General features: G+C 45.5%; 1 long non-coding RNA gene across 1 annotated transcript; it reads right to left on the reverse strand.

Moving 5' to 3' along the window:
* Positions 1-1542: 1542 nt before the first annotated feature.
* Positions 1543-26601, reverse strand: LOC147355772 (uncharacterized). The gene is made up of 2 exons (XR_015144769.1): positions 26419-26601; positions 1543-2568 (listed from the first exon to the last, which is right to left on the reverse strand). It is a non-coding gene; the product is annotated as an uncharacterized LOC147355772 (long non-coding RNA).
* Positions 26602-26961: the final 360 nt, after the last annotated feature.

Genomic DNA, 26961 nt, shown 5'->3' on the forward strand with positions numbered 1-26961 from the left:
TGCATTGGGAGCATGGAGTCTTAGCCACAGGCCCACCAAGGAAGTGCTGAGGATTCAGGTTTTAAACTCTGTTCCTTTCAATAAATTTTTTAAATGTATAGTGTGTTTATTGTCTATTTAGCCATCATACTTGTTTTCTGATTTTTATTCCACAAGTGATAAAATTTTATTACATGGAAATTTAAAGTTATACCAACTAAGAAAAAGTTCAACCAAATACAGAATGTTCCCATCTCTTACTATTTCGCAATCACTTTATAAATATAGAGCAGTTGGGAGGGGGGTGAAGGAAGATTTTGGTTTTACTTCCATTCTTTTTATTCTATTAATTCTAGGAAAAGTAATTAAAATATTTTAAGAAACTGAGATTCAGTATCTCATGCTGATGAATTAAGGATGATTTTTAAATTTTCACCTTTAGGCATTATGCTTTCTTATACATTTCTTTAAAAACTTAACCATGCATATGCATTATTTTTAAATCAGAAAAACATTGTATAAAAGAAAGCCAAATATATATGTAAAAGGTTATTTATGATATTGTTCATATAATAAGAAACAATGACAGATGAAACAACTAAAATGTCTGTCAACAAGGGAATGGAATAAATTATTTATACTCCTTTAAATGATGTTGCCATTTGAAAAAATCAAGGTAGACATGTGAAAGGACTTGGAAAAATATTAAAGAAAGCAAATGGCAGAAAAACAAGTTCTCATTTTTGTGGGGGGGGGGGCGTTAATTTTTTTTTTTTTGGAGTGTAGTTGCTTCACAATGTTGTGTACCAGAAGTTCTAAGAGGAAGAAAGTGTCACCAGCAAAGCCCATTAACAGTTCCTAGGAAATAAAATAGAATCTGGGTAATAAAGTCTAACCTTTTCTTTTTCCTTTGTACTTGGTCTAGTTTTACTTGCTCATAGCAGGGCGGCATGCAGCAGCCCGCACCCACACAGCACTTCAGACAAGAGCTCTGATGCGAAATGGCTGCTTCAACATCTCAGCTCAGCAGAAGGGCTGCGCGCCACAGGCAATTCAAGATGGCGGCGGCGGGCCGTGTGCAGAGACAGTGCACTCGACACGCTGAGCCCTGAGCTCCCCGCTTCCCTACAGATAAGAACTCTAGAAAGCATCCCCCTCGCAGCCTGAGAAGGAGCGGGAGCTACGTAGAGTCCAACACTCCTAGCTCTCAATTCTCTGATGGAACTATAAAGCTTTCCTTTGCTTCTGAATGGAATTCGATCTCTTTTTGGCTCCGAAGACATCAGGCCTCCGAGGACAAGTACCCTTGTTGGGAATGACTCAGAAGAATCAGTGAGAAAAGCCCATCAGTTAACAGATGCTGGGGAACAGACTGTTACTTTTAATGCTTACCAACATAAGTCTATGGTGCTTGAATTTGTTAAAAAAATTTTTTTTGTGAGTTCTATGTATTTTTCAAATACACGAATGTTATCCACATGTGACTAATAATGGATAGACACACTTCTCATACACAAAGAATTTTCTCATGTCATTATAAAACAATACAAGCATTACATAATTTTGCCAGTGATTTTATAGTGGTAGCTGTGTTTTCTTGATTTAATTTTAGATTTAAATGCAGAGCAATAGTGCATAAAATAGTAAAAAAAAAATAAGCCAGAAACAAATAAACGAGAAACTAAAAAAATTAATACATGGAGCTCAACAATTAGAATATCTGCATGCACAAGCCATACACAACATACAGCTATTAAATACTAACTTCAAATTGTTCATTTGAATTTCATTAAATTGAACTGAATACTAACTTCAAATGACTGAAATGACCTAAAAGAACATGGCACAACATCATATTGTGTGTTCAGTTTCTTATAATGATTAAAAAATGGAGACATAAACTATAATTTTTAACAACCAACAAGGACCTACTATTCAGCACAAGAAACTGTATTCAACATTATGCAATAACCTATAAAGGAAAAGAATCTGAAAAGGAATATATTTTTATGTATATATATGTATGAATTTGTCAAATTTATACATAATTTTTAAATTAGAAAGTTGTCTTTATATTATGAATATTACTTTTCTGTATATAGTCACATAACACTTGTTTGTCACCACACCATATGGCTTTCAGGATCATACTTCCCGGACTAGGGACAGAACCCCAGGCTTTGCAGTGAAAGCACTGAGTCCTAACCACTGGACAACCAGAGAGCTCCCACATAACACTATGTTTTCCTTTTTAAAATGTTATTTATTTCCTGGTTGTGCTGGGTCTTCGTCGCTTTGCATGGGCTTTCTCTCGTTGCGATGAGTGCGAGCTCCTCTTCCTTGTGGCCCCTGGGCTTTTCGTTGCAGCGGCCTCTCTTGTTGTGGAGCACAGGCTCCAGATGCGCGGCTTTCGGTAGTTGTGGCTTGCATGTGCTGGAGCGCAGGCTCAGTAGTTGTGGCACCCGGGCTTCATTGCTCCGTGGCACGTGGAATCTTCCCGGACCAGGGATTGAACACATGTCTCCTGCACTGGCAGACAGATTCTTATCCATGGCACCACCAGGGAAGTCCTAACACCATTTTTAATGGCTGCATAAAATAGGACAATTAAATCCTTTCTAATTTTTTATAAGTATAAACAGTCTTAAACATTAACCCTTGTTCATTTTTCCATTTGATTCTTCTGTGAATTCATCCTAAGTTGGGGGGTGTAGGAGAAGTGGGGCCATATGCATTGTTTGGCAGTTTTCAGATGGCTCAGTGGTAAAGAATCTGCCTGCCAATTCAGGAGATGCAGGGGACTCCAGTTCGAGCCCTGGATCAGGAAGATCCCCTGAAGAAGGTATTGGCAGCCCACTCCAGTATTCTTGTCTGGGAAATTCCTAGGACAGAGGAGCCTGGCAGGCTACAGTCCAGGGGGTTGCAAAGAGTTGGATATGACTGAGCAACTCAGCATGCACACACATGCATTGTTTGATAATATTTTTGTGAGAATAAAGTAAAATAATGTTCGAAAAGAACATTACGTCCTTAATTCTTTTTTGCCACTGGGCTCAGACCAGATCTAAAGAACCCTGAGGGTTCAACCAATTAATTGCCAAGGCTTGGACTGACCCCTGAATGGGGCATGAACCCTGACCCTGACCTCAGGGAATTCACAGTCCTGAGGGGAAAATGGACACAAGTAATTACCAAAAATGCACCTCAGGTCACAATGGAAGGGCAGGGTCAGAAGTGGTATATGACACTTCTCAAAGTCCAGCCTGCACACAGATCCCCTGTGCATCTTTTGAAAAGCGGATGTAGATTCAGAAGGTCTGAGACAGAAATTGAGATTCTACATTCCTACCAGTTTGGGCTTCCCTTGAGGCTCAGCTGGTAAAGAATCCTCCTGCAATGCAGGAGATCTGGGTTCGATCCCTGGGTTGGGAAGATCCCCCTGGAGAAGGGAAAGGCTACCCGCTCCAATATTCTGGCCTGGAGAATTCCATGGACTGTATAGTCTATGGGGTCACAAAGAGTCGGACATGACTGAGCAACTTTCACTTTCACTCACTCACCAGTTCCCCAGTGATGTTCCAAAGTGTGGTCATTTGCAGACCACATTTTGAGTAGCAAGAGTATAAACAGAAGATAAGCAAAGCTTTCCAGATGCCCCAGCAGAATTTTAAAAGATAATTATGAATTTTCCAGGCAGTTAATGAGGGGACGGGTACAACCCGGCAGAGAGAACAGTTAATGCAAAGGTGCAAAGGCATGAAAGAGCATGGTTTGTCTGAAGCACCAAGTCCAGAGTGTCCCGGGCAGATTAGAAAGACTCTGCCCTTAGGAGCAGCCATGGTAATGGAGAGGAGGAGGAAGAGACATCAGGGTTAATTCACAGGCTGGATAACTGACCAGATATGGAGGAAGCAGAGGTGGGCACGCATGATAGGAGAAAGGTTGCCCCTTTCGAAAGAGTAAATAAAGAATTCAGTGCAGGTTTGAGGAAGAAAGTAATGAGTTCAGTTTGAGGTTCAAGGAGTTGGAGGTGGAGGAGTAGGAAGCAGTGAGACACTAGTGAAGCCCTCTGGGTAAAGACCAGGGCAGGAATGGTCAAGTGGTCAAAGCCGTGGTCTGGGAGTGGAGAAGGATTTTCCAAGCCAAAAGAACGGTCCCTCTTTGAATCTCAGAACCACCACTTTGTTGCTGTTCAGTCGCTAAGTCGTGTCCAACTCCTTGCAACCCCATGGATTATAGCATGCCAGGCTCCTCTGTCTTCCACTGTCTTCCAAGGTTTGCTCAAATTCATGTCCTTGATTCACTGATGCTACTTAACCATCTTATCTTCTGCCGCTCCCTTCTCCTTTTGCCCTCAATCTTTCCCAGCCTCATTTCGCATCAGGTGGCCAAAGTATTGGAGCTTCAGCTTCAGCATCAGTCCTTCCAATGAATACTGGGGGTTGATTTCCTTTAGGATTGACTAGTTTGATCTCCTTGCAGTCCAAGGGACTCTCAAGAGTCTTCTCTGGCACCACAGTTCAAAAGCATCAATTTTTTGGTGTTCAGCCTTCTTCAAATTTTAATATATATATATATATATATATATACATATGTTATGTAATCCTGGAAAAGGAAATGGCAACCCACTCCAGTATTCTGGCCTGAAGAAGTCCATGGACAGAGGAGCCTGGCAGGTTACAGTCCATGGGGTCGCAAAGAGTTGGACACAACTGCGCGATTATCATTCACTCCTGTTATATAATGGGCTTCCCAGGAGGCACTAGTGGTAAAGAACCTGCCTGCCAGTGCAGGAGATGTAAGAGACATGGGTTCGATCCCTGGGTCAGGAAGATCCCCTGGAGGGGGGAGCATAGCAACGCACTCCAGTATTCTTACCTGGAGAATCCCATGGCAAGCTACAATCCATAGGGTTGCACAGTCAGACACTACAGAAGCAACTTATTTTAGTGTTATTATATAACAATAGTATTTGTTATGTAATAAATGTGTTTAATATGTGTATGTGTTATATATATGGAAAACATTTTTCGCTCTGTCAGCTGAGAGGGCCTAAAAGAAATGACACTCCAGAAACCTTAAGAATCTGGCCTAATGCCCAGATTTTGGATTCTAATGCCATTCCCCAATAAAAGGAACCAGGGCTCCTTAGAGAAATGGCTGATTCTAAGACTGGAGTAGGAAATATACAAGATGAGTCTGGAGTATCTTGTACTGCTAGAGAGCAAGGAAGTGCTCCTAATAATAATACTATCACAGGAACCAACTGAAGGAGCTTTTAATGACCAAAGCTGAAACAATTTGAGCAAAAAGTTAAAGTAGCATTGGATTATGACTCAGAGTAAAAAAAATCAGATCAGATCAGATCAGTCAGTCAGTCGTGTCCGACTCTTTGCGACCCCATGAATCGCAGCACGCCCGGCCTCCCTGTCCATCACCAACTCGCGGAGTTCACTCAGACTCACGTCCATCAAGTCAGTGATGCCATCCAGCCATCTCATCCTCTGTCGTCCCCTTCTCCTCCTGCCCCCAATCCCTCCCAGCATCAGAGTCTTTTCCAATGAGTCAACTCTTCTCATGAGGTGGCCAAAGTACTGGAGTTTCAGCTTCAGCATCATTCCTTCCAAAGAAATCCCAGGGCTGATCTCCTTCAGAATGGACTGGTTGGATCTCTTTGCAGTCCAAGGGACTCTCAAGAGTCTTCTCCAACACCACAGTTCAAAAGCATCAATTCTTTGGCGCTCAGCCTTCTTCACAGTCCAACTCTCACATCCATACATGACCACTGGAAAAACCATAGCCTTGACTAGACAAACCTTTGTTGGCAAAGTAATATGTTTGCTTTTGAATATGCTATCTAGGTTGGTCATAACTTTCCTTCCAAGGAGTAAGCGTCTTTTAATTTCATGGCTGCAGTCACCATCTGTAGTGATTTTGGAGCCCAGAAAAATAAAGTCTGACACTGTTTCCACTGTTTCCCCATCTATTTCCCATGAAGTGGTGGGACCGGATGCCATGATCTTCGTTTTCTGAATGTTGAGCTTTAAGCCAACTTTTTCACTCTCCACTTTCACTTTCATCAAGAGGCTTTTGAGTTCCTCCTCACTTTCTGCCATAAGGGTGGTGTCCTCTGCATATCTGAGGTTATTGATATTTCTCCCGGCAATCTTGGTTCCAGTTTGTGTTTCTTCCAGTCCAGCCATTAATTCATAATGATATAAATGATTGAATAAATTAATGAGGGCCAGAGACGAGATATCCCACATTGGATGGAGTGGGCTGAAGGGTGTGTCCCCAAAACTCAGGTCTCCTGGAAACTTAGAATGTGATTTTATTCAAAAATAGGGTCTTTGCAAGTGTGATTAGTTAAGGATCTCAAGATATACTGGATTCAAGGTGAGCCCCTAATCCAATGATTGCTGTCCTTTAAAAAAAAAAAAATTTTGGCTGCAACGGGTCTTCGTTGCAGCATGAGAACTCTTAGTTGCGGCATGTGGGATCTAGTTCCCTGACCAGGAATTGAACCAGGGCCCCCTGCACTGGGAGCAACAAGTCTTAGCCACTGGACCACCAGGCAAGTCCCGACTGGTGTCCTTATAACAAGGACATAGAGATACACAGAGAAGATGACCAGGTGGCGGTAGACTGGAGTCCTGCTGCCACAAACCAAGTGATGCCTGAGGCCACCAGAAAGCTGGAAAAGGCAAGGAACATTTCCTTCCCGGTCCCTTCAGAGGAATATGGCCCCGTAGACACCTCGACCTCAGACTTCTAGCCTCCAGAGCTCTGAGAGGATACGTATCTGATTTTAAGCCATCTAGCGTGTGGTAATTCGTTATGGCAGCTTGAGGAAACTAATACACAAAAGAATTCCAAAGAATTCATGTAGCTACTCTACCCTCAAGGCAGGGGAGCATAACTCTCCCCTTAATAGGCCCAGCCTGTGCACTGGGACTTCTTTCCAAATTGTACAATATGGAGAGAGGAACAAAGTATAATTTGACGATGGAGAAACCTAAAAAACATTACGTCAGCCAGGTGATCGAGGCCAACATCAACAGTCATCAATCACATTGATAGCCCGTGTGCTTGATATGATGTCATGGAAAAATGGAGAGCTCTGAGGTTTCTCCCCACCCCTCCCACCCAAGCCCCCGCCGATAACCTGGTTTTATGAGAAAAACACTGGACAAATCCAGTATCCATTTTGGAGCAGACTCCAAAATACTTGACCGGTTCTTCTCAAAACTGCCAAAGTTGGGGCTTCCCTGGTGGGCCAGTGGTTAAGACTGTACTTTCAATGCAGAATGTACAGTTTCGATCCCTGGTCAGGGAACTAAGATTCCACATGCTGCATGGCAAGGCCAAAAAGTTTTAAGAAAACTGTCTAGGTTGCAAATTCCTTGGCGGTCCAGCAGTTAGGACCCCGAGCTCTCACTGCTGAGAGTCCAGGTTCAATCCGTGGTCAGGAAACTAAGATCCCACAAGCCATGCGGCTCAGCCAAAAAAAAAAAAAACTGTCAAAGTCATCAACAAGGAAATTATGAGAAACTTACAGCCTAAAGGAGCCTGAGGAGAAATGACAATTAAATGGAAAGTGGTCTCCGGGATGGGATCCTGGAACAGAAGAAGGACTAAGAAAATCTAAATAAACTATGGGCTTTGAAAAGTGAAAGTGTTAGTCGCTCAGTCGTGTCCAACTCTTTGCGACCCCATTGACCGTAGCCCACCAGGCTCCACTGTCCAAGAGATTTTCCAGGCAAGAATACTGGAGTGGGTTGCCAGTTCCTTCTCCAGAGGGTCTTCCCAACTCAGGGATCTTCCCAACCCAGGAATTGAACCCAGGTCTCCCGCATTGCAGGCACTTTATTATCCAAGCTACCAAGGAAGGGCTTTAGTTAATAGTAATGTATCAAAATGGCTTATTGATCCTAAATGGTGTACAGTCAGGGGAATTCCTTAGATTCCCTAAGTTGGATCATAATTTTTTATACATTCTGCCAGTCTCTTTTATTTGGTATATCTACACCATTTACATTTAAAGTAACTATTGATGGACTTCCCTAGTGGTGCAGTGGATAAGAATCTGCCTGCCAATGCAGGGGACATGGGTTTGATCCCTGGTCCAGGAAGATTCCACATGGCTGTGGAGCAGTTAAGCCCATGAGCGACAGCTACTGAGGCCTGTGTGCCCCACAGCCTGTGCTCCTCAACAGGAGGAGCCACCGCAATGAGAAGCCCGAGCGCTGCAACGCTCACAACTCCTCCCGCAGCTCCAAAGACCCAGCGCAACCAAAATAAATACATAAAAGTTTTAAATTTTTAAAAAAATTTAAAGTATCTATTGATGTGTTATGGCCTAAATGTGCCATTTTATACGTATTTCTATCTTTTCCTTCTATTTCTCATCCTCTGTTGCTTCCTACTGCCTTCATGTGGGTTACCTAAGCATTTAGGTATTATTTTTAGAGTTCCAAATGTGACATAGTTATAATATTTTTAGTATATTGCTTTGTATAATAAATGTATGTATGAATATACATTTATATACACATGTATGTATAAATTGGGGAAGGCAATGGCACCCTACTCCAGTACTTTGGCCTGGAAAATCCCATGGATGGAGGAGCCTGGTAGGCTGCAGTCCATGGGGTCGCTAAGAGTTGGACTCGACTGATCGACTTCACTTCCACTCTTCACTTTCATGCATTGGAGAAGGAAATGGCAACCCACTCCAGTGTTCTTGCCTTGAGAATCCCAGGGACAGGGGAGCCTGGTGGGCTGCTGTCTACGGGGTCGCACAGAGTTGGACATGACTGAAGCGACTTAGCAGCAGCAGCAGCAGTATGTATAAATGTATACATAGGGTTTTTTTCTAATACTGGTTCTCGGTATCACTGTGTAATCCATCACAGCACACTGGTGTCGATGCTTACCACGCTGTGTGAAATGTAGAAACCATACTTTTTTTTTTTTTTTTTTTACTATTTATTTGCCTGGCTGCTCTGGGTCTTAGCTGCGGCGCTCAGGATCTTCAGTCTTCACTGTGGCACGCAGGGTCTTTACCTGCAGCCTGAGGGGTCCCTCAGCCGTCGCATGTGGGATCTGGTTCCCTAAGCAGGGATCAGACCCAGGCCCCCTGCCCTGGGAGCCCAGAGTCTTAGGCACCGGACCACCAGGCAGGTCCCTGGAAACCATACTTTGGTTTAGATCCCTTCACCCTCTCACTTTTTAAATGTAACTGTCTTAAGCATTTCTTCTACGTACATTGCAGCAGAACCACTGGGACTCCCCTTTGTCAGTTCCTTCTTAGACTCACGTTTTGTCAGCTCAGCCTTCCACGTGAATGAGCTGTAGCCTAACTCACCAAGGAACGTGCCCAGAGCAGAGGAGTTCCCCATCAGCTTTCATCTGACCTGAAACCCGGAAGAGTGCCTCTCACTAACACAGATGGTTAATGGGCACGAGCCTCCTAGGGGTCGGAAAAACCCCCTGGTTCCCACTGGTGTGACTGTGCTTCTCGCTAGTGGTCATATTTCATTTGTACCTGTAGTAAAATTCAAATTTCCAGTACCCCTCAGCGGCCTGAAATATAGCCGTGAGTGCCTCTGATCATGCATCCGCCCAATCCTTCCTACCTGTATGCAAGTTACTCACAATAAACTTCATAATTGGACTTTACGGAGTTGCCTACTTCATTTTTCAGCCTCAACGTTCCTTCTCAGTGTGGAGGATATTATTCAATATCTCTGCCTCCCAATACCACCACATCAGATGGCATTATAAATTTTGCTTCAACCACAAAATATGGTTTAAAATCGTGAGGTGAAGAATAGGTTTCTTCTATTTTTGCCCATTCCATTGTTCTTTCATTTCTAAAGGCTTCAGACTTCTTCTGTGATGATTTTCTTTTTGATGAGAGAACATTCTTTAACCATTCGTCCGTGGCAAGTCTGCTAGCAAGAAGTTCTCTTAGTTTCCATTCATATGACAATGTCTTTATTTCCCCCTTCACTCCTGCAAGATAGTTTCACTGGATCCAGCTCATTTTCTTCAGTGCTGGAAAAATGTTGTGCCATTTCCCTCCTGCTTCCATGGCTTCAGGCGAGAAATCTGCTGTGATCCAAGGTGGTATTCCTATATAAGTATGCATCATTTCTCTCTGCTGCTTTTTAACCTTTTTTCTTTGTCTTTGTTTTTTTTTTTTTTTTAATGTTTAAATATGAGGTGTCTTGCTGTGGCTCCCTTTGAATTTATCCTGTTTGGGATTCACTTGACTCCTTGTATCTATATTTTTATGTCTTTCACCAAATTTGGAACATGACCAAATATGATTTCCTTGAACATTTTTATCCTACACTTTCTCCTCTACTTCTTTTAAGAAATATTTTATTTATTTAGCTGTACCAGGTCTTAGTTGTGGCATGAGGGATCTAGTTCCCTGACCTGGAATCAAACCCGGGCCCCCTGCACTGGGAGCACAGAGCCTTAGACACTGGACCACCAGGGAAGCTCCTTTCTCCTCTTCTGAAACTCCAAGAATACAAAGGTGAAGTCCACTGTTATTGTCCCACAGATCTGCAAGATTCTATTCAGTTTTTTTAATCCTTTTTTTTTTAAAGAACTGTTTTAGCTTCAAAGCAAAATCAAGATGAAGGAACAGGGATTTCCCACATACTCCATGCCCCTACACGTGCACAGCCTCCCCTATTATCAACATTCCCCACAAAATGGTACGTTTGTTACAACTGGTGAGTCCACGATGACACATCATAATCACCCGAATTACACAGTCACCTTTGTGTTTCATGCGTTCTATGAGTTTGGACAAGTGCATGATGACATGTGTCCAAATTATAGCATCATTTTCACTGCTCTAAAAACCTTCTGTGCTCTGGCTATTCATCCCCCATCCCCCAAGTCCTCATGACCACTGATATTTTTATTGTCTCCATAGTTTTGCCTTTTCCAGAATGTCACGAGTGGAGATCATACAGTATATAGGCTTTTCAGACTAGCCTCTTTCACTTAATATTATGCACTTAAGTTCCCTCTATATCTTTTCCTGGCTTGACAGCTCATTTCTCTTTAATAGTGCATAGTATTCCATTGTCTGGGTGTACCATATTTATTTATCCATTCTCTACACAAGGACATCTTGGTTGTTTCCAAGTTTTGGCCATTATGAGTAAATCTTCTGAGAAAGTCTTTGTATAGGTTTTTGTGTGGACATAACTTTTCAGCTCCTTTAGGTAAGTACCTAGGAGTGTGATTGCTGGGTTGTATAGTAAGAACATGTTTAGTTTCGTAAGAAACTGCCATGCCGTCTTCCAAAGTCGCTGTACCATCCTGCATCCCCACCAGCAATGAACAAGAGTTCCCTTGGCTTCACATCCAGCATTTGATGTTGTCCATGTTCTGGATTTTGAACATTCTAAGTGTGGAACGGTATCTAACTATTGCTTTAACATGCTTTATATGTGGACATATGTTGTAGAGCATCTTTTCATATGCTTCTTTGCCATCTTTATGTCTTCTTTGGTGAGATGTCTATTAAAATCTTTGGCCTATTTTTTAATCAGATTGTGTTTGGTTGGTATTTTGTCTGTTTGTTTTTGGGTTTGGGGTTGTTTTTGGTTGCACAGCTTTTGGAATCTTAGTTCCCTGACCAGGGATTGAACCCTGGCCCTCTGCAGTGGAAGCACAGGAGTCCTAACCACTAGACCACCAGGGAATTCCCAGTCAGGTTGTTTTCTTATTGTTGAGTTTTAAATGTTCTTTGTATATATTGGGTAAGAGTCATTTATCAGATATATTTTTTCGTATATTTTCAGTCTTTATTCTCTCTGTTGTGCAGATTGAATTTTATTGACACATCTTCAGTTCACTAATTCTATTCTTTGTCATCCCCACTGAGCCCATCGAGCAAGGTTTTTATTTTAGTTACTGTATCTCTCAGTTCTAGAAATGCTATTTGGTTGTTTTTATAATTTCTGTTTCCTTGTTGAGATTTTCTGTTTTTTACGAGATTAGCATTTGACTTGTTTGTATTTATTTTCAGCTGGGCTGCGTCTTTGTTGCTGCACAGGATTTTCTCTAGTTGCGGCGCACGGGCTTCTCACTGGGGTGGCTTCTCTTGTGGAGCACAGGCTCGATGGTGCACAGGCTCAGGAGTTGTGGCCCCCAGGCGCTGGAGCACAGGGTCAGTAATAGAGGTGCCCAGGCTTAACCGCTCCAAGGTGTGTGGGATCTTCCTGGACCAGGGACCAAACCAGTGTGCCTCATTGGCAGGCGATTCCTTACTACTGCACCAACAGAGAAACATAAGATTTTCAATTTTTTAATTTGTCCTCTGGGACTACCCTGGTGGCTCAGGGGTGAGGAGTCTGCTGCCAATGCAGGACACATGGGTTTGATCCTGATCCGGGAAGATCCCACATGCCCTGTCCTCTAGCATCACAACTAGAGAAAAGCCCGTGTAGCAACAAAGACCCAGCAGAGCCTAAATAAATACATTTAAAAAAAATATCGTCTCCAGAGAATTTGTTATTATTATCGAAGCCTGTTTATGATAACTGCTTCAAAATCCTTATCAAATAGTTTCAACATCTACTCCATCTTGATATCAGCATCTGTTGATCTTTTCTTATTCAAATTGTGATTTTTCTAGTTCTTGGTATAAACTATGATTTTTTATTGCATCCTGGACATTTTGGTTATTTTGTTAGGAGATTCTTGAGCCTATTCAAATCTTGTATTTTAGAAATCACCCTTTTTCAGCATAGGTTCTGGACTATTTCTGTGGTCTTCAGTTCCAATGACAGCTTAATTTTTCCGAGTCCTTGTAATGTTATTGTTACCTGTTTCATTCTTCTCGTGATGCTGGGGCTTCTGCTCAATTCCTTTTGGTGCCATAGGTAGAAGATGTGCTATTCTGGGTCATCTACTGTCATTGAGGACCTTGTGGCAGAGGTCAGGGTGGGCAGAAGCTGCTGAGCCCTGTAGGTATTCGTATGCCACCGGGTAGAGAGCAGGGAAACACGATTTTGCTGCTGCTGAAGATCCCCTGCAGAAGGGAATGGCAACCCACTCCAGTATTCTTGCCCAGAGAATTCCGTGGACGGAGGAGCCTGGCGGGCTATGGTCTATGGGTCTCAAAGAGTTGGACACGACTGAGCGGATTCCACGTGTGCTGCTGCTGACACTGTGATGGATGGGACCACCCAGTAGTGCCTGGTTGTGGAATGAGAGCTACGGTAGCCTCTTGCTTTGCTGCTGCTACTGCTGCTGGCAGATCAGGCTCTGCATAGACCCCAGTTGTGGACTGAGTTTACCTCACTTTTTCAAAACTCAAACATATCTAGTAGCAATTTAAACTCACCCTGGGAATTCCCTAGCGGTCGAGGGGTGAGGACTTTCACTTTCACTGCCACGGGTTCAGTCCCTGGTTGGGGAACTATGATCCCTTAGTCTTTGTGGCCCTGTGGACTGCAGCCCATCAGGCTCCTCTGTCCATGGACTCCTCCATGCAAGGATACTGGAGTAGGTCACCATTCCCTCCTCCAGGGGATCTTCCCAACCCAGGGATCGAACCCATGTCTCCTGCATTGCAGGCTGATTCTTTACCATCTGAGCCACTAGGGAAGCCCAAGATCCCATAAGCTGCATGGTAATGACCAAAAAAAAAAAAAATTGATAATAATAATGAACTTGGGACTTCCCTCATGGTCCGGTGGCTAAGACTCCAAGCTCCCAATGCAGGGACCTGGATTCCATTTCTGGTCAGGGAACTAGATCCCACCTGCCACAATTAAGAGTTTGCATGCTACAACTAAAGATCCCACATGCCTCAACGAAGAGCAAAGGTCCCATGTGCTGCAACTAAGACCCGGCATAGCTGAAATCAATACATACATTTTTAAAAATAAATCTTTAAAAAAAGTAATAAACACTTCCCAAAACCAAGAGCCATAATGAAATCACGAGTTTGGATGTCCAGTTTTAAATTTTTCCTCTAAAGCACATGAAATGATAGGGGAAAGTGTTTATCCTCGTTGCACCTGAAATCATTTCGTGGACACGGGAGGCCACTCTGGGGCATCACCCCTGCAGCACGCTGACTCACTGAGGCTCGGTGTGCCCGCCGAGGGCGGTGAGTAGCATTAATCTCCCAAACAGCCTGAGGCTATTTTGTGCTCACAATACTCCAGACTGGGTCTTAGATGTTGTCGCTTCACCCGATGACAGGCCGAAACCACAATCAGACTGAAGTTCTGAAAGCAACCTTGGTACATACCAGTCCCGTGTCTGGAAGCTGCGTGTCTCTCGGCAGGCACACACAAACGCTCCCATGTTTGTGCACGTACCCACTTACACACTGACCAGCCTGCACAATCACTTTTTTGTTTGCTGACTCTCTACAGCTACACACTTACTCCCTGACCTAGTTACTCAATTACATGCTTATAGTCTTCCCAGCCTGTCTGTTTACCTCCTTATATGCCGCATGCATACCTTCTTGCGCTCGTGTCTTTTACATGCTTACCCTCTCAGGTACTAACACAGTCACATACTCACCTGCTCATCTGCTTACTCTCCCTCTTACCTGTGTAGCCACTTACACATTCTCCAGGCAAGAATACTGGAGTGGGTTGCCATTTCCTTCTCCAGGGGATCTTCCTGACCCAGGGATAGAACCCAGGTCTCCCGCATTGCAGACAGATGCTTTAACCTCTGAGCCACCAGGGAATCCCACACAATTACACACTCTGACCCAATTACACGTTATGACCCACTTACATATGTCCAGACCCAGACCCATTGGAGCCCCAGCTGCAAAGACACCCCGTTAACAAGGAAAGAGAGTTGGATTGCAGGGAAGGAAGGCTCTTAGTCACGTTCCCAGCAGCCAGGCCCGCTCTCATCCCTGGCTCCTGCCTCCTACCAGCCAGTTCTTGCAAGAGCCCCTGTCTACACATCTCACAGCTGCCAACACATTTCCTCTGGTCTGAACATTTAAGTGCTTGTCGAGATGGAAGGAAAGCAAGCCACACTCAGGGCACTTGCGCGTTCCCAGCCTCGCACGTAGTGCCCTGTGTACACGCTCCTCCTCGGCTCCTTTGTTCCTGGCCTGGGGGCTTAACACAGGGCAGTCTGGGTGAGTCAGGGCTGACTTGCAACCAGCGGACGCTGGCTTCACAGGTGGCCTGTAAGGTATCTCCTCCAGGGAAGAGCGGCCTGAGTGTGGCTGGTGGAAGGGGAAGAGCCCTGGACTAGGAGTCCACAGGCCTGAATTCAGTGTCCAGATGGGTCTCTTCTGAGCTGCGTGGCCCTGTGCTCAGCCGCTCAGTCATGTCCCATTCTTTGCAACCCCATGGACCATATAACCCACCAGGCTCCTATGACCATGGGATTCATCCGGCAAGAATACTGGAGTGGGTTGCCATTTCTTTCGTCAGGGGATCTTCCCAACCCAGGGACTGAACCTGAGTCTCTTGCATCTCCAGAATTGGCAGGGAGATTCTTTACCACTAGTACCACCTGGGAACACCCATGAGACCCTGGGGATATACACTTACCCTCTCTAAGTTTCTTTCTTCCACATATATATATATAAAGATATATATATATATATATACACACTTTTTTTTTAATGTGGACCATTTTTTAAAGTCTTTATTGAATTTGTTACAGTATTGCTTCTCTTTTATGTTTTGGTTTGTTGGCCATGAAGCATGTAGGATCTTAGCTCCTTTACCAGGGATTGAACCTGCAACCCCTGCATTGAAAGGCAAAGTCTTAACCACTAGACCACTGGGGAAGTCCCCTCCTCTCTACATCTCTGTTTCCTTATACAAGAGAAGTGAGTAACTGAGGGTGTTAGAAAGGCAGAAACTGGGTACTTCTCCATTTGTCTTCTATCCCTGATCCTGGTACAGGACGGAACAGTGAATGTTTTCCACTTGGAAGAAGACATCATTCATACTCCACTGAGCCCTACATGAGTGGCACAAAAGCCACGGAGCACCGTTATCAAAGTGGAGTTCCCCCCCACCTGCATCAGAATCATTACAGTACTGGCTCAATACAGATTCCTGGGCCCTGGCACCTCTAGGGACAGGATCCAGGAGTTAGCAATTTATTTAACAACTTGTGTAGAAAGAATCACTTGCATAAGGTGCACTAAACAACTTCCACCATCCTTTATCTACGCATAACAGGTTCTTATTCATCCTTCAAGTGAGCGCTGATGTTACCTCCACCACGAAGCCTTCCTAGACTCACACCAGATAAAATTAATTGCCTCATCCTCTGTGGGCTCACACATAAACTATCTTACTCACCTTTGTGTCCCCCAGCACCAGCCCAGGAGCACATAGAGGATGCTTATATTTTAAATAAAATCAAACCTCCCTCCCCTGGCCTAAGAGGCCCTTGATGATCTGATCCTCCCCACCTCTACCTGCCTTCCACACCCAGCTCAGCCCACCTCTCCCCTCCTGCCCCTTATCCTCAATGCTCCTGCCACATTTGCCTTTGTTCTGTTCTTTAAACAAGCCAAGTTCCCTCCATCCTCTTATCCTTTGCTCTCACTCTTCCTCTGACCAAAACATTCTTCCTTCAGATCTTTGCGTGACTGGCTCCTTCCTGCTCAACACTCAGATCAAATATCACCTTCTCAGAGACATCTTCTTGGCCCACCCAACCCACCCTGAAGAAGTGCTTCAATAACACCTATCTTCTCATTTTAGTTTCATCATACATTGATCATTCTATGATAATTTCTTTTTTTTTTTTTTCTCAGCCGTGCCATGTGGATGGTGGGATTTTTAGTTCCCTGACCAGGGACTGAACCTTGTGCTCTTGCAGTGAAAGCTCAGTCTTAATCACTAGACTGCCAGCGAATTCCCATTCATTTCTTTTTTCCAAAAAATATGTTTGTTGTCTTTCTCTTTCCCAGGGAAGGAATACAAGCTCATGAGATAAGAGGTCTTCATTAGTTAAGCTCAGTACTTCATAACCAGGGCCGATTTTTATCCCCAGGGGATATTTGGCATCGGCTGAAGGCACCTTGGGCTGTCACAACTGGGCAGGTGCTCCCCGCGCCTTGCGAGCCGGTGTCGGGAATGCTGCTGAGCATTCGACAATGCGCAGGACAGAACAAAGAACTATGCGGCCCCGAAAGACAGCAGAGAAACCCTTTCTACCTCATCTCTGAAGCCCCAGCGCCTGGACCAGCACCTGGCAAATCTTATCCTGCTCAAACATTTTTGCAGTGTGAACGAATAAAATGTTTAAATTAAATGTTGGATTTAATTTTAAAGCCTAAAAGGTCCTTAGAGAGCAATTAAATCACGAGTTTTCACACTCAGCTTCTGGAAGCCTCAGGCTATGGGGCAGAATTTCAGGAATTCTATATACTCTAAAGAATTTTCAGCTCAACCCTGAAGACATAAATTTCCTGACTATGGTCTGTTTTATATATTGGGGTCCCAATTGCCTGACAAGCTCTCCTGCTTAAGAAAAAAAAAAAGGAAAACCACTATTCCAAACCAGCCTCTTCATTTCACCGAGCTGCAAGCCAGGACTCAGAGAAGCTGGGGGCTGCTCAATATTATTCCACAGAGAGCCAATCTTGAGTCTCCTGATGCCCAACTGGCCTTGGTCACAGGCTGGCCACAGCTCTGTCATGTGCCAAAGATATGATTCAGGAGCAAAGATGATATGATGTAACAATTAGGAACACTAGAGTCATATTGGGTGGGTTTTCATCTTGGCTCTGGCTCCAGTCAGCTGTGTGACCTTGGAAAAGCCACTTAACCTCTCTGAGCTTGAGTTTTCCCTGAGGATCTGTAAAAATGGAGGTATTAATAGTATGTACTTTATAGGGTTGTAATGCAAATTATAAGAGTTAAAATGTGAAAAATGTTTAGAACAGTGTCTGGCACATAGTAACTGCTGTGTAAGGTTGGTGACCAACTCATCTTGGTTTACCTGGGATGTTCTTGGTTTTAGCCACTCAAAGTCCTGTATTCCAAGAAACCCCTCAGTCAGAGCAAAGCAGAATAGTTATTTCTTTCAGTTGTATGTGTATGCTTGATTTTTTAGTTGTCTGCATTAATGTTTGTGCACGCTAAGTCTCTGCAGCTGTGTCTGACTCTTTGTGAGCCCATGGACTCTAGCCCACCAGGCTCCTCAGTCCATGGGATTCTCCAGGTGAGAATACTGGAGTGGGCTGCCATGCCCTCCTCCAGGGCATCTTCCCAAGCCAGGGATTGAACCTGCATCCCTTATGTCTCCTGCACTGGCAGGCAAGTTCTTTACCACTAGCGTTAATGCTTAGTAACTCTCTACATTAACGCTCACTTTGACTTTTCATTGCTAAATACTTTCCTACTTAGTCCGTTACATATACCGAGCATGAGGGAAGGCTTACTGACAAATTAATTACACAGATGGGAGAGCAGGGGGCATCTTTAGCCTACTTTTTTTTTTCCTTAGAGTGTTCCACATGCTGGATAAGATAATACATTAGGGACTTTTTTTTTTGGATTGATTTATGGGAGTGATATTTCTTGAGTAGTATTTTTTTTTTTTGCATTTTAATATTATTCCCATTTTCCCCTTAGTTTTATTGAGATAGGCTGACATTCAGCACTATATAATTTTAAGGTGCATAATGATTCAACTTTACTTTCTTTTTTAAAAAATATAATAGCCTCTCTTTCAGATGGTCTTTTTAAATGTATCCATATATGTATTTATTTATTTTACTTTTTTGGCTGTGCCGGGTCTTAGCTGCAGCCTGAAGGGCCTTCCATCTTTGTTGCTGCATGTGGGATTTTTTAGTTGAGGCACTGGGTTCTAGTTCCCTGACCAGGGATCGAACCTCTTGCATTTGGAGCAGGGAGTCTTAGCCACTGGACCACCAGGGAAGTCCTCCTACTTTCAAATAATGACGTAAATGGTCATTTTTCTATCAGTTCTTGAAAGGAGGCCCACAGCACCTCTACTTGGAAAACGCTTTTATAGCAGTTGGTTTGTTGCTTGAGCTCCTCAAACAAGAGAACTCTGTTTCTTTTTTCAAAAAGTCTACATTCCAGCAGTTCAGTACTTCAGACTAAATTCTCCCCAGTCACACAGAATTTTAGAACTGGAAGGGTTAGGAAATATTTAGTACAACTGTGCCATTTCCCAGATGGGAAAACTGAGTCCAGGGAAGCCCACTCCCTCACACGAATCACATGTGAGGACCCCAGGGCTCGGGCCCAAGGTTCCCAAACTTCTGAGTCTCAGAGGTTCTCAAACTGGGTTCCACACCCGGAAGCAAGTTTAGAGAGATGTGGGTGTCTAGGGAGTTAGAAGGAAGCCATTCCGCTGTCACCCCACTCCTCCTATCCCAGCAGCTCCACCTCTACCATTTGGACATTGAACTTCAGCTTAACCAGCCTCTGCAAAACGGTTCATGCTGAAAACTTATTTTTTGAGAGCCACTCAATTATATCACAAGATTGACATATTTTCTTCCCTGGAAAATTTGCTTCCATGGACAAAACTTAACTGTTTGACATTTTTTCTCCCTCTCTAATAGGTTTTCTGTGGTCGGAAAAACAGATGCAAGGGCCCTTTAAAAGCCAGCCGTTCGAATGAAAGGCTCATTCACTCACAGGAGTGGGCTGGGTGAGTTAGGACACTGGGAACAACCGACCAAGATGTGTAATCTCGTGCACATCACTTAGAAAATGTCGCTTAGGAAAATGCAGCCATTTGGGGCCACTCCGCAGAAGCTTAGAAGCAGAGCTCTGTACAGCCTCGAGGTGACAGTCGCCAGGAAGCAAGGTGGAGGGTGGGGAAAATGGCTGTGAAACCATCTAGGCTAGCACCCAGGATGAGCTGTTGGACACCGGCAGGAACCGCTGGCAAGTTATGCCCTCCCTACTCCCTCCAACATGATTTTAAGCAGAAACAGACACGCCTGGCTTTGGAGCCAAAAGAGCACCCTGGGTTGACTCCCAAGTGGGAGAAAGACAACAAGAATGGCAAAGCAAAATGCGTGCAGCCTTTGTCCATGACAGCGCTGGGCTCTCCCTCGAGGGAGGCAAAGTTCGAAGGAAGCACAGGGAGCCATGAGCTGGCTGCCCAGAGCAGAGAAGCTCAGGCCTCCACACTCAACAGACCTGGGTTTGAATCCCGACCCAGCCACTCGCCAGCTGTGCCACCTCAGGGGAGTTTCTTCACCTCTCTGAGCATTTTCTCATTGGTAAAACGGTACCTACCTTACAAGGCCAGTGAAGAATTAGAAAAGAGGAGGGCTCTGCTTCTTACAAGGCTCCTGTGCTAGTGCCAAGAAAACAGTTCCAGCTGCTGTTTATTAAGCACCTACTAAGTGCCCATCTCAGGGTGCCAGAGTTCCAACTCCTAGCCACATAGCCTACGGGGCCTCTGCCTACTGAAGATTCTCCTCAATACTGGAGAAGTTCAGAGGAGGGCTGTCTCCATCATAATTTGGAGCCAAAAGAGTTTGGGATCAGAGAACATCCTGGGAGACTCAGAGCTCATCAGTCTTTGCTGTGAATGATTGTGTTTGGCCAGCCCTCCCCACATAGTAAGGGGTCAAGAAATATCTGTTGAATGAGTGACTCAGTGATGGAAGAAATTAATGAAAGACCAAATGTTGATGAATGTCTCCTTCTGGATGGAGGGAGATTTAAAAAAAAAATTTCAGGAGTTCATAACATAATGTGGAATGAAATAATCCAGATACAAGAGAATGTTCAGTGTGATGACATTTGTATAAAGTTCTAGACCAGGCAAGATAAATCTATGGTGACAGGAGTTGGAATAATGGCTCCCTGGGTACTGGAGGAAACAACGCTGTTCCCTGTCTATCCTGTATCTGTTCCCCTCTCCCTTACCATGGGTGTAGCTACCTGACAAAGTTCTGGTCCATAAGACGTAAGTGGAACGGTCTGGACACAGTGGCGGAAACCTTCAAGGACTGGTTCGTATTCTTTGCCCTTTTGCCCCCTATTCCTCCGTGTTCCTTTTTGAATATAGATGTGACAGCTGGATCCCTGGCTGCTCTGTTGGATTGAGAGGATTAGAGCCATATACTAAGGTTGGAAGAGCTGGTAACTAGATCCCTAACTTCTCCACGGAGCTGTCACACCAGCCCTGGATTTCTCGCCTGCTTATCTCTAGAGGTGACAGAAACAATTCCTGGGTAAGCCACTGTTATTTTGGGATTTTCTGTCACATGAAATTTTAACCTATTCTCCATGCCCAACAGCCCTATGAGGTTGGTGTTGTTACTGTTGTACAGATGAGGACATTGAGCTACAGATTACATCCTTGCCCAAGGTCACATGGCTGGAATAGGGAGCACCTAGATGTAAATACAGGCTGTGAGGGCTGCTGAGGGCATTCCTTCTCTGGAGGCTACTGGGCACATGTCACTGCCCTCCAGTGCCCCGTTCCTGAGGCAGATTAGCCCATGATCACAAGATCAAGACAGTCAAAATCAAAGGTCCCAAAATTGAGCCCCACCCACATGACATCACTGACATCTCCCCACTGACTATGGGAGATGGAATCATATCCCCATTTTACAGCTAAGAGAACTGAGGCTGGAGGCACTGAATTTAGGCTGGAGGCACTCAGCGCACTCACAGAGCTAGGAAACAGCAGAGCTGGGGTTTAAATCAAGGGTCCTTACTAGCAAAAATCTACCACATTCTTTGTCCCACAGCCACACGGCTGTCTTAGAAGCCATGCAGCCCAGTTCCTTATCAATTTTTTGTTTTTTGTTTTTGGCTGCACTGGGTCTTTCTTGCGGCATGTGGGCTTTCTCTAAGTGTAACACTAGGGCTTCTCGCTGTGGTGAGTGAGCTTTCCTTGTGTAGCACGAGCGCTAGAGAACGTGGGCTCAGTCGCCATAGCTCACTGGCTTATCTGGGTGAAGCGAATGGGCTTAGTTGTCCCACGGTATGTGGGGTCTTAGTTCCCCAACCAGGGACTGAACCATGTCCCCTGCATTGGAAAGTGGACTCTTAACCACTGAGCCACCAGGGAAGTACCCACCCTACCCCACCCCCATCAGATTTTGAAAATTTCTTTATAGCCCCTGCCACATGGCTGGCCAGTCTCTGCATACCCTCAGCAACTGAGAGCTCTTTACCTACCTGCCCTGCAAAGGAGAAGTTTAGGGGGAAGGATTCTAGTCCCTATACAAGCCTCTGCCTCCTCCTTCCTGGCCTCGGCCATCCTGGGACTGCCCTGTCCTGGGGACTTTTCCCCTGAAGCAGCCTTTTCTCTCCTTGTCCAGTCCCTCAAGCTCAGTGGGTGGGGTGGGGAGGGTGATATCTTTACAGTAGATTCTCTCTCTCTTTCATCATTTCCTGTTCATTTGAAAAGAAGGCAAGATTATCCCCGGGGTGGGGGGTAGCGATTTGTAAAAATGTAAACTGTACATACTCTCTGACTCAGCTCTCTCCTTGCACACGTGCCCAAAGATGGGTGCAAGAAGCAGCTCAGAGCAGCAAGGTTTGTGAGTTTGGAAACATCCTAAGCGTCCACTGATAGGGGACTGGTGATAACATCAGAATGTGTCCCGCCAGTGGAGGACACCACAGCGCTTTAAAAGGCTGGGAATATCGTGTCCACCCAAGAGACCTGAGAGTACACGCCCACACAAAGACTTGGGTGCCAACATTTATAGCAATGTTATTCCCAATAGCCCCAAATTGGAAACATTCCCACTGTCCATCAGCTGGTAAATGGATAAGCAAAATGTCTGTACAATGTCTTTAGAAAGCAAAATATCTATACAATGGAAGAGAAGCCAAAAAAAAAGAAAGACAATATACTCTCCAGGATGGATGAATGTCCAAACAGTTACGCTAAGAAAAAAAGTCAGATGCAAAAAGCAATGTGTTATAGGGACTTCCCTGGTGGTCCAGCGGTCAGGACTCTGTGCTTCCAACGCAGGGTCTCGGGTTTGATCCCTGGTGGGAGAACTAAAGATCCCACGTGTGGCCCAAAAAAAGGAAAAAAGAAGAAAGAAAAAAAAAAAAAATCAAGCAGGAAAAAGAAAGCAATGCAAAGGAAGAGGCCAGAAGCTGCATGCACTCCATCCTCCAACACCTCCTTTTACAATTATCAGGCCCAGGGATTTAGGAATTGGCATCTGTAAGCCGTAAGTTGGAAGTGTCTAGACTCAGGGTTTATGGAGTGGTCTAGTCCAGTTGCTTTGCTCTGTCGGTGGAGAAACTGAGGCCCAGGGAGGGTCTGGGTCCCTTCCAACGCCAGAGCTCACTAGGCCCGGGCCCCGGGCTGAAGTCCAGGCTTCGGACGGAGCTCCCAGCTCTGCCCCCGCACTGCACTCTGCGTACAAATTGCTTCATGGCTCCGGGAAAGGGGAGTTTATAAATTTGGCCACATTTTGGAACAACAGAGCCATAAATGGACATGCCCGCGGGAAGCTGGGAGATACCTGACCTTTGAGGCTGGGAGCCGGGAGACACAGGGAGCGCAGGGGCGGGCGGACCCAGCCATGGCCCAGATTCTTGCATTCAGGGAAAAATAAAACTGGAGAAAGGAGCTTGTCCGGAGGAGGCTGCCGATACAAAGTGGAGGACCTGGTTCAAAATGCCCCTTTTGCCCCTGCCTGGCTGGATGACCTTAGGCAAATGCCTTTACCTCTCTGAGCCTCACTAGTCACCACACCCCGTGAATGATGAGAACACAGAGAAAAAGTGAAAAATCAGAGGGACCAGGCCCCAATCCTGACTTACAGAGAGTCAGACTCTTCCAGGATGGGGCCACTATATTTTCTAGAAGTATCCTGAGGTTGTCTGCATTGATAGAGAACTGCAGTGCAGGAGCTGATGACATCTAGGCTCTTAAAACAGACTTCCCAAAGTGATTATTTTTAGAGGTATTCGCTGGTGGTACAGCGGTTAGGACTCCACACTCTCATGGCTGAGGGTTCCGATTCAATCCCTGGTCAGGGAACTAAGATCTCAAGAGCCATGCACCGAGAAAAAAACAGATTATTTTTATTAGATTCTGTTGCCTATGGATGAAAAGTCAGACTACTTAGCATGGCATTCAAGACCTCCACAGAACAGCTTTGTCTCTCAGCTCAGCCACGCACATCCATCTCATTGTTTAAACAAGGTGGAGTGTCCTCCCCTGCTGCCAGGTCCCAGCCTTTCCTGGGCATCCAAAGACGGAATAAATTAAATTCCACACTCCACAGTTCTCTCCTTTTCCAAACACACTCACTATCAGCTTCCAAACCTCTGCACTTCCTTCCAGGTAGAGAACCTCCTCCACCCCACCTGGCTTTCCTTTTGACGGAAAGCCCACCTCACATGCCCTCTCCTGTGAAGTTTTCTGCACCCCTCGACCGAGTCACTGTTCACTCAGGGCTCTCCCCTCCAAGTGGACAAATGCATTTGTTGTTATCGTTCAGCCACTCAGTCACGTCCAACTCTTTGCGACCCCATGGATTGTAGCCCACCAGGCTCCTCTGTCCATGGGATTTCCCAGGCAAGAATACTGGAATAGGTACTTCCTTCTCCAGGGGATCTTCCCAACCTGGAGATGGAACGGATGCCTCCTGCTTAGCGGGCAGATTCTTTTACCGCTGAACCACCGGGGAAGCTCCTGAACAAGTGAATGAATGAGCAGAATTCCTGATTGAGTTGCCTCGCAGTCCTGGAACACAATTTGTACTCAATAATGTTAGTTGAAATACAGTAAAATCTGGCTTCTCTCAGCCAACTCTGATGTGAATGCAACAACCACTGAAAAACATTCAGTCGATTAGCACACATTAATTGAGTGCCTACTGTGTGCCTGGCATGTGTAAAAAGCCAGAGCATTCTGAATGGGGTTCAGTGTGATAGGTGCTATGAGAGAGCACCGTTGAGAGATGCCATTTCATAGACAGTGGCCAGGAAGCCCCTTGGAGGAGGTGGCATTACAGGTGATAAGTGGAGAGACAGGGCCAGCCTGCAGAGCCCAAGAGGTGTTGACCTGATTTGGGTCTGAGAAGAACTCTCTGGATTCTAGGTCGTAAGTGGAGATGGGGTGGAGACAGTGGCCAGAGCCAAGTGACGAGATTAACAGCGGTGTGGAGAGGGGGGGCTCAGCCACATGAAGACAGATGCCACCGGGGGCCTCCTGCTTGGGTGGGACAGCTGACCTTCCAAACCTTAGATTCTTGATTATGTCTCATTTATGTTTTTAAAGCACATGCCCATACACACACCAATAAAGAAAACAAAACCCCTCAGCGCCTCTGAAGTTGGCTAAAGCCCATAGGAGGGTCTGTTAATTCTCTTAAAAATGTTTTTGTTTTTTTTTTTCCACTGAATCTTCATCAGGGCTGTGTTCCCAGCAGCTGGCACACACCCAAAGGGACAAGCTTGCTGGGACAAACAGGCTTCCGTCCCCCTGTCATTGTCCTCTGGATCACAGCTCGTGGCTGCTAAGAGGGTCATTTCCTGCAGCCTCAGCAGGGCCAGGCCTTCCCACGGATGCAGCCTGGTCAGCTGCATTTCCCGAGAGGACACTGCTCTGGGGGAGAGGGAGCGGCAGCAAAAGACAGCCCTGGAGGTCAAGCAAGTAGCACTGGCCCAACAGTTCATTATTAAGTCCGTCCGTACTCGAGGTTTAACCAAACAATGTGGTGTGGTTCCCAGGCTAACCCATAAGGAAAGCCTAAATCGTTGATATTGGAGTCATCTCTCTAGATATGATAAGAGAGACCCGGGTCACCAGAGGGCCTGGGCCGGCTGATTTCAAGACTCACCAAATTCGGGCCTTGTGACCCACAATCTTCTGAAGTGGGTCACAGGAAAGCCCCTCCCCCACCACAGACCAAGCAGGGGGTGCTGACTCTGGGACAAGGGACTCCAGACACGGGGCTCTGTGAACCCCATGACCATCCAAACCGCACATACACCTACATTCTGAGTTTCTAGGTTCGACCCCTCTTGGATAATCTGGTTTCCTTTTTTAAAAACATATTTTTAATTATTTTGGGTTTTTGGCTACACTGGGTCTTAGTTGCCACATCCGAGACCTTCAGTCTTCATTGAAAATGCGGCATGTGGGATCTTTGGTTGTGATATGCGAACTCTTACTTGTGGTTTGTGGGATCTAGTTCCCCGAGGAGGGATGGAATCCCAGCACTCTGCGCTGGGAGCACAGAGTCTCAGCCACTGGGCCACCAGGGAAGTGTCTGACAATCTGGTTCCTTAAACTGGTGCTCTGCGCCCAGGAAGAGTGAGGAGGCTGCCAAGGAGGTGTCTGGGCCATGCCCATTAAATTGTTCCCCAAAACCCGTGAATCTTGTCTAAGGATCAAGATACAAGCCACTCTTGTATCTTAAGCCATCTTCCTCTGAAGCCACTCTCCCTTGCTCATTACCTCTAGTCACACAGGCTCGCTTTGGCTTCCTTCTTCCTGCTTCAGGGCCTTTGCCCCTGCAGTGTCCTCGGCCTGGATCACCAGAGTGCCCAAGGCACCTAAACTCTCTCCTTAGAGCTAACTGGCGATAGTGATTTGTGTGATGCCATCTTCCTCCCAGGACCACAGAAGACAGCCCACCACCCACGTCACGTGGCCTCCCAGGCCGCCTTGAGAGGGAAAGAGAAACAGAAGGGAACCTATAAGCTTTCAGTGGCCTAAGTCTGTGAGAGATGCTCGTCCCTTCTGCTCACATTTCATTGGCGGTAATTAGTCACATGACCCCTCCTAACCGCAAGGGAGGCTGGGAGATGTGGTCTCACTGAGTGTAGAAGAGGAAGACGCAGATGTTCAGGCAGACAGGTGCCTGTGTGGCAGTGGGCAACGTGGTTCCCCAGCATGAGAAGAAAGCGGTGACGGGGACCTGGACAGGCAAACGCCCCGACTACTGCACTGTACACAGCCTCCACATCCTCACACAGGGAGGGGAGGCAGGTCTCCTGG

The sequence above is a fragment of the Bos grunniens genome, chromosome 17 (genome assembly GCF_055505025.1).
Source record: "Bos grunniens cultivar Pamir isolate PY7600 chromosome 17, Bosgru_T2T1.0, whole genome shotgun sequence".
Lineage (NCBI taxonomy): Eukaryota > Metazoa > Chordata > Mammalia > Artiodactyla > Bovidae > Bos > Bos grunniens.